This window comes from Eptatretus burgeri, chromosome 13 (genome assembly GCF_056783735.1).
Source record: "Eptatretus burgeri isolate ZD-2024b chromosome 13, Ebu_testis_v1, whole genome shotgun sequence".
NCBI classification, from domain to species: domain Eukaryota; kingdom Metazoa; phylum Chordata; class Myxini; order Myxiniformes; family Myxinidae; genus Eptatretus; species Eptatretus burgeri.
The window spans coordinates 26419055-26426681 of record NC_140973.1 but is presented as its reverse complement, the minus strand read 5'-3'; the positions used below and the strand labels follow the sequence as shown (position 1 = coordinate 26426681).

At 44.9% G+C, this 7627-nt stretch overlaps 1 protein-coding gene across 2 annotated transcripts in view; it reads left to right on the top strand.

The window, feature by feature from the left end:
• LOC147014119 (kinesin light chain 1-like) overlaps positions 1 to 7627 on the top strand; it is a 75527-nt gene that overhangs the window by 1885 nt on the left and 66015 nt on the right. The window lies entirely within an intron of this gene.

Here is a 7627-nt window from a genome sequence, read left to right as displayed (position 1 = left end):
AAGGGGGTAAATCATATCTTTAAGAAACCTTTGTAAGAGTATTACTGCTCCATGTATGTTACTTCAAAGCAATCACCATATAATGATATGCCAACATGATATCATCATCAATTACACTATATCCGATTGTGATGCAACATGGGGGCTTACATTTGCCTTGCTTTAACACATATTCTCGAGAATTATATGCAAAAAGGATTGGATCCTCCTCATGTAATTATTGGATGGCGAAAGTAGGAACGGAAATCTTTTCAAAATCAAACTAACACAAGTCATTTTCTTCTCGTCCCTGAACTAAAGCTACAAAGCAACAATGAGGGAGTTGGTGCTCGGCCAAAGCTGTACTATCATGGCAAATATCGGTCACAAACATTTTATGAACAGTAATGTTGAAATCTCAACCACCATATTCGTTGTTACGTGACGTCAATATCATCCATTTTATCATTGTGCTTTCATTGTTGTCACAAAATTATCTCCTAAGTCTGGTGTTGGCTTCATGGTTAGGATGGTGGGCTTGGGATCCTAGGATCCTGCGTTCATAATCCCCTTCAGCTGTTGAATTAATACCAGGTGGGGTTGACTCTGCCTCTCATCCTTCTGAGGTTGGCGAAATGAGTGCCAGCTTGCTGGTATCCTGTGTCGGAGTGCTGACCTGCCCAGGATTGTACCTAATAGCCAAGGAGACTGCTTTGGCAGCACCAATGCTCCACACAGAGTATGGTGCCAATGAATGGATGGAACTGGCTGCCACTGCATCATGAGAGATAGCTCCTACTCTATTTTCTTTTGCTCGGTATGGTTCTTATTGTCATCTGGCATCACCGGGTGCATCAAAATTGGAGCAATGATTAAAGTTCTAATAGTAAGGCTGTAGTGGGGGAAAAGAAGTACACACGTTCAAATTGGTACCATTGAACTATGACAGGAGGTAGTTCGAAGCCAAAATTTGACGAAAGGAAAATCATTGGCACTTGATGAGCTAGTGCCTCTAATAATATCACCAAGAGTCACAGGTGGAAAGATATCCCTCCGAGGAAAGTAACCAAGACCATGCATCATGTGCTGTTTATCACCATGACAACTCTGTACGGTTCCCAAGCAATGCTGGCAGCATAGGCTCTTGTAATGAAATAATGAACATGGTTTCAAAGTCAGGACGTTCAGAAACCTTGATGGAGGTGCTTCAAGGTGGATGATTTCATTCAAATTGTACTGCCATACTGCCAGGCTCATTAACTACAAGGGAAATGCTGTAAAGCCCTGGTTGCGACGACCTTTTTTACGATGCGAAATCAACCTGAACAACCTGAGAGCCAATGTCGGTTTTACAAATAGGGACCTTTCATTGTTTTGCATTTTGCCATTATCTTTCTGCTTGCGGCTTATTTGATTTCAAAACTACTACATTTTGACTTCTGTAAGGCCTATTTGAATCCATCAAGATTAGGATATGGAAATTAGCTCACTGATTTGTCAGTATATAAGGGATGGAATAAAGAATTTCAGAAATGCACTTTCTTGCACTTGATGGTGCACTTGCACTTCTTGCACTTCTATTTATCGAGGATTGGTTTCAAGCCCTTTGAAGTCGAAATAATTCATCGATTATTTTGATTGATTTGTTTCTGTTGTTCGTCATGGATTATTAGTAAAAACAATATATTAACCATGTTTAAATTTTTTTTTTAAACATCCGTCTTTTGAAACTTTTATGATTTTATCTGTATTTAACACGAGTATGTACCCACACTCTCGGTGGGTCGAGTTTGCGCATTACTTGCAGAAAAAAAAAAGTATCGCCTGTGTTTTACAAGAAGACTATAGATGTTTGCGTGGTGTGCACCTAAAAGGTTCTCGATGGTCTAAAGGTCTCAAGGGTATGTTCCAATAGTACGTAGTTCGGGTCTAAACTATCTAAGAGGTCAAAAGGATCTAATCTCTAAAGGATGTAAATATCTAAGGGGACTAAAGGCATCTAAAGTGTCCAAAAGGGTCTAAAAAGATGTAAGTGGTCCATATCTCAAAATGGTTGTGGGTCCGAGCAGTTTAAAGGGGTCTAAAGCTATTCAGAACCACTGCTTTTAAGGGGTCTCAGCAGTCTAAAGGTTTAAAAGGTAGGTTCCAAGAGCATGTAATCAATCGACGTAGTGACGGTGCAACTGATGTTCAAGCTCTGCGTAATTAAGAGACCTATAATCACGTGGGTCGACCGAGGCTTCACTCGCGGCTTCATGGACCACGTTTTTCGTTTTTATATCCATAGATTGTGATTTCATGACAATGCTGTAAAGGTATGCTTTTGCAGATTTAACGCCGTCCATAGTAGAACGAGATCGATGTAGAATGACAAGTTGCTTAAACTTCAAGAGGATTCCTTGAGGTGTCAAAAAATCATTGAGGCATTTATTGTGGTCAAGGGGTCTGAATGTACAGAGGGGTCTCAGGGATCTAAATTATATGAATGTTAATGGCATCTAAAATGTCTAAAGGGTCTTCAAAGGTCTCAGGGATATACTGTCAAGACTCATATGCCAGGTAACAGAAGGTATAAGGTAATGCACTGACAGTGAGACAGTCAGACAACACTCAAACATAGCAAGGGGGTGAACAAAAGAAAGAGGGGAGGAGGAGTGGAAGGAAAGAAAGAAGACTGAAGGAAAGGTAACAACCTTGAAAGTTCACAGCTATATCCTTCACACTCCCCCCCCCCCTCGAATCCTCCCCTTGCCCTGATTCTTCCCCACACCCCTTATTTCTCCAATTCTCCCTCTATCTTGTCCCTCCACCCCTGCTGTTGGTGTGTCCCCTCCCCAAACCCTACCCCACCTCTTTTCTTCTGTTCTTTTCATTCTGTTATGTCCTGATATATTCTATGTTCTAGTTCCTCTGCAAACCTCAACAATGTGTAGAAAAAAACTGAAATTAATTTGGGAGAGGTCAGGGAGTGTTAGTTAAGTTGCAAAATGTTACAGGTATGGATGGAGGATGAGTTGAAATGGTGGTATTTAGACCTGCAGGTAAGTCAGTAGGATTGAACAGACTGAGGAGGTAGGAGCAAAGGTTTGAAGCTGAGCAGTAGGCCTGGATTTTGGGAGTTTTACAAGGACAGGTTGATGGAAGAATGTGTGCAACATGGAGGGACTGGTAAGGAATGGAGGGTTGAAATAAGAGGGAGAGCAAGACCCGAGGAGAGGCCACCAACCTGTTTGCGATGAGAAAGCAACAGCCCTATGCTTCTGCTTCTTTGCATGAGATACCTCCAAGACCCTGAGGACCCCCAAGACCCTTTAAAACCCCTTTTACCTTTTATTCCTAGTCAACACTTTAGATACCTTTAGAACCCTTCACCTTTTAAACCTTTTATTCCCTTTAGACCCCAAAAACCTTTAGACCTTCACACCCCTTAAGTCCCTTCAGACATGTTAGACAGCTTGGACCCTTGACCATTTAGAGCTTTAGAATGCTTAGATCTTTTTCGACCATTTTTGCACGCTTGAGAGAGAAGACCCTCTCAACCCCTTCGACCCTGACTGTTATTGGAGCGTACCCTTAAGACCATCCAGAACCTTTCATGTGCACACCGTACAGACATCTATCGTCTTCTTGCAAAACCGACTATACGCTTTTTGCACGAAAGTAATGCGCAAACTCGAACCACCCAGGATGTGAGTTCTCTGCTCGAGTGGCAGTTCGATATCATAAAAAAACGAGCCTGTTTGGAGTCGGAGAGGATGCCATGAGCAAAAGGGAACGTGATTGTCAAACAACCAACATTCTGACCAACATGGAGAATGTTTCATCTGGATTCTGTTCTGAATAATGGGACCATACTCGTGTTGGGGAACAAACACTTCTCGTGATACACTGGGCGTCACCGTTTGAAGGTCTCTTCCTAAAAATACTCCATCACAAGCACGATCCCTCCTTCCATTATCGACTCCAAGACAAGATTTGCAATGAAGATGCTGATTCAGTCATCGCCATTCCAGTTGATCTTTTTCGCACGGTCAGACAAAATGCATTGCATGTCGTAACGAACTCTCATTCGATTGTGAATATCATAAAATCTGTACAACCATGAAACACCAGTGTTGCTTGTTGTACTAACATCCCGGGAGCAGACGGTATAATGATCCAACCAAGGAAACAACAATGACAATGGCTTTGCACGCACGTCCCTGACCGGTCCCAATGAATGTTCTTATCCCTTTATTTGGGCGGTGTATCATGAATGGCACGTTCACTGCTGGAAATAATAAAAACTAGAGTAATTCGACTGCGCGCGGTCGACGGGTATGCCTCCGCTCTCACGCACAAACACTTGAGTATTGACATATTTGACCCTTGAACTTTATCACATCTGGCCCAAAATCTAATCAGTTAATTGCCCTGTCTTACTTTACCTTTGTACCAAGTTTGATGAAATTCTACAATTTGCTTCTTGAGTTATCGCGTAAACGAAAATCCGGACGGACAGACGGACAGACGGACAACCCGGAAACATAATGCCTCCGGCACCCTTGGTGCGGAGGCATAACAACACGATGTACACACATGAAGTAAAAACATGCGGACAGCTAATGTGCATATATATAATACATCGTGGTTATGTACTTCGGAGCCTTCTAATTGCACTGGGCCACGGACTAACACCCAGGCCGAAGGCCTGAGGCCTGTCAATCTGTGCTGCTTCGTGGAATTGAGGCGCATGATTTTATTGGGGTGGAGTCAGGCCAGCTGTCCAGCCAATGGATGTAAAGCAGTGGGGTGGAGTCAGGCCGGCTGTCCAGCCAATGGATGTAAAGCAGTGGGGTGGAGTCAGGCCGGCTGTCCAGCCAATGGATGTAAAGCAGTGGGGTGGAGTCAGGCCAGCTGTCCAGCCAATGGATGTAAAGCAGTGGGGTGGAGTCAGGCAGGCTGTCCAGCCAATGGATGTAAAGCAGTGGGGTGGAGTCAGGCAGGCTGTCCAGTCAATGGATGTAAAGCAGTGGGGTGGAGTCAGGCAGGCTGTCCAGCCAATGGATGTAAAGCAGTGGGGTGGAGTCAGGCCGGCTGTCCAGCCAATGGATGTAAAGCAGTGGGGTGGAGTCAGGCAGGCTGTCCAGCCAATGGATGTAAAGCAGTGGGGTGGAGTCAGGCAGGCTGTCCAGCCAATGGATGTAAAGCAGTGGGGTGGAGTCAGGCAGGCTGTCCAGCCAATGGATGTAAAGCAGTGGGGTGGAGTCAGGCAGGCTGTCCAGCCAATGGATGTAAAGCAGTGGGGTGGAGTCAGGCCAGCTGTCCAGCCAATGGATGTAAAGCAGTGGGGTGGAGTCAGGCAGGATGTCCAGCCAATGGATGTAAAGCAGTGGGGTGGAGTCAGGCAGGCTGTCCAGCCAATGGATGTAAAGCAGTGGGGTGGAGTCAGGCAGGCTGTCCAGCCAATGGATGTAAAGCAGTGGGGTGGAGTCAGGCAGGCTGTCCAGCCAATGGATGTAAAGCAGTGGGGTGGAGTCAGGCAGGCTGTCCAGCCAATGGATGTAAAGCAGTGGGGTGGAGTCAGGCAGGCTGTCCAGCCAATGGATGTAAAGCAGTGGGGTGGAGTCAGGCAGGCTGTCCAGCCAATGGATGTAAAGCAGTGGGGTGGAGTCAGGCCAGCTGTCCAGCCAATGGATGTAAAGCAGTGGGGTGGAGTCAGGCAGGATGTCCAGCCAATGGATGTAAAGCAGTGGGGTGGAGTCAGGCAGGCTGTCCAGCCAATGGATGTAAAGCAGTGGGGTGGAGTCAGGCAGGCTGTCCAGCCAATGGATGTAAAGCAGTGGGGTGGAGTCAGGGCAGTTGAACTGTGACCCTTGTATAATATATATTTGCAAGTTCAAAAAGGGCATACATTATACATACATCACTCTGTGAAAAAACGAATTGACGAAACGCCCTTAAACTCGAAATTGTTCTTTAACTTATCAAAATAAAGCTGTGTACAAAGTTTCAGTTCAATATGTTACAGGGTATGGGGAAAAAAGTCTGAAAAACCACAGGAAGGACGGACGGACAGATGGAGAGCAAACTATAGTCCCATCTGGTAAAACTAGTCGTGGACTAACAAGGAGAGTGCGGCTGTTTTTTGAGAAATCGGAGGTGAGAGGAGTTTACGTCCAGGCTTTTTGAAACCAAGGGTGGCAGAGCATCAGGAGGTAGACACAATCGGTACGTCCTTCCTTATTATCAGGATCTCTCATAAAGAATTGGCAGTATCCACCGTATCCACCACCATTTGTTTGGCGTATCCACCATTGTACAGCATGAGTGGAATCCTCACCAAAGTCTTCTCTTCTTCTTATCTTGTATGCAGCAAAAGGCTGTGAGTAGCATCATTGGTTGAGAGTGTGGTTGTGCCACTAATGCAATGCCCTCTGCAGGTTCGGGCAGGAATCTATAATTTGTTCAGCATGCTGGCGATAGCTTTCCTACCTTTGGTGAAGGACACCGTGGGATCTTTCATATCCACTATCTAACGCTGGCAGACGGGACACCCATTTTAACATCCATCCGAGCGACGGCACACACATTGACGCCTCGCCCAGCCTGCGAGACACCAGCATGACAGAATCTGCAGCTGGGCTGATTCAAGCCATGGATATCTGGCCTAGAAGTGAGTGTGCATCCTTCTTCGCCATCCTGCCAGCCCCTTACCAAATTTAAAGACAATATTCAAATTAGCAAAAAATCTGGAGTGGTACGTTGCACCACGGACTGCAGTGAAACCTGTAACGCTGAAACTGGAGGAAATCGAAAGGAAATATTATATGTATGTAGGAGGGAAACATGGCTGGACAGGGTGACACAGTCAGCAACAGTATATCACTGGGTATAATCTGGCCATGTACTTTACCTGAGTGGGACATGGTGGGCATCCTGGACACCACGCTCAATAAATATTGGAGATTCCTCCTAGATTCATGGCCAAAGATGATGAAATTAATGAGTGAAAGATTTGACCTTCCGATACCTTCGATACCCATCTGAACACAGGCTACAAAAATGTGGTGATTTCAAGTACAAACAGTGGTTTAGATTGACGCACTGCTAAACCGAGTGATGAACAGAGTTAAATCCAATAAGTTATCCATGGCATGTGGGCCTTCCCTATCCTATTAAAACAATTGGCATCTCATCCAAAAACTTTGATGTCCCAATTGTATTTTTTTTTCAGAATTGTTGCAGTAATCTCTGGCTCATGGAGGAGCTTGTACGTGCATCACATTCAAGACAAAGACAATCGTATAAATCAATATACTTTCATGTGTTTTTTGACGCAGATATACGAATGAAACGCATAATGCTTGATGAATGAGAAGCATGAAGAACCAACGAAGAGAGAATTGAATTTTGAACCGGGATCACCCTCCATCATGAGCCAGGGGTTCTGATGAGAACGCCATCAGGTCGACGCAATTTCACAAAGAAGGATGTCTGCAGCATTTCCCAGTTACCATTCCCATAGACTTGTCAATTTAAATTAAAAAAAATAGAACACGACTCGGGAGGGCACATACCTCCACCAGGCTGAGCGGGTTGTGTTTTGTATCCCAATGATAGGCCAGATCTGCATCCAGATCTGAACCAGAATCGAATCGACTTGGTC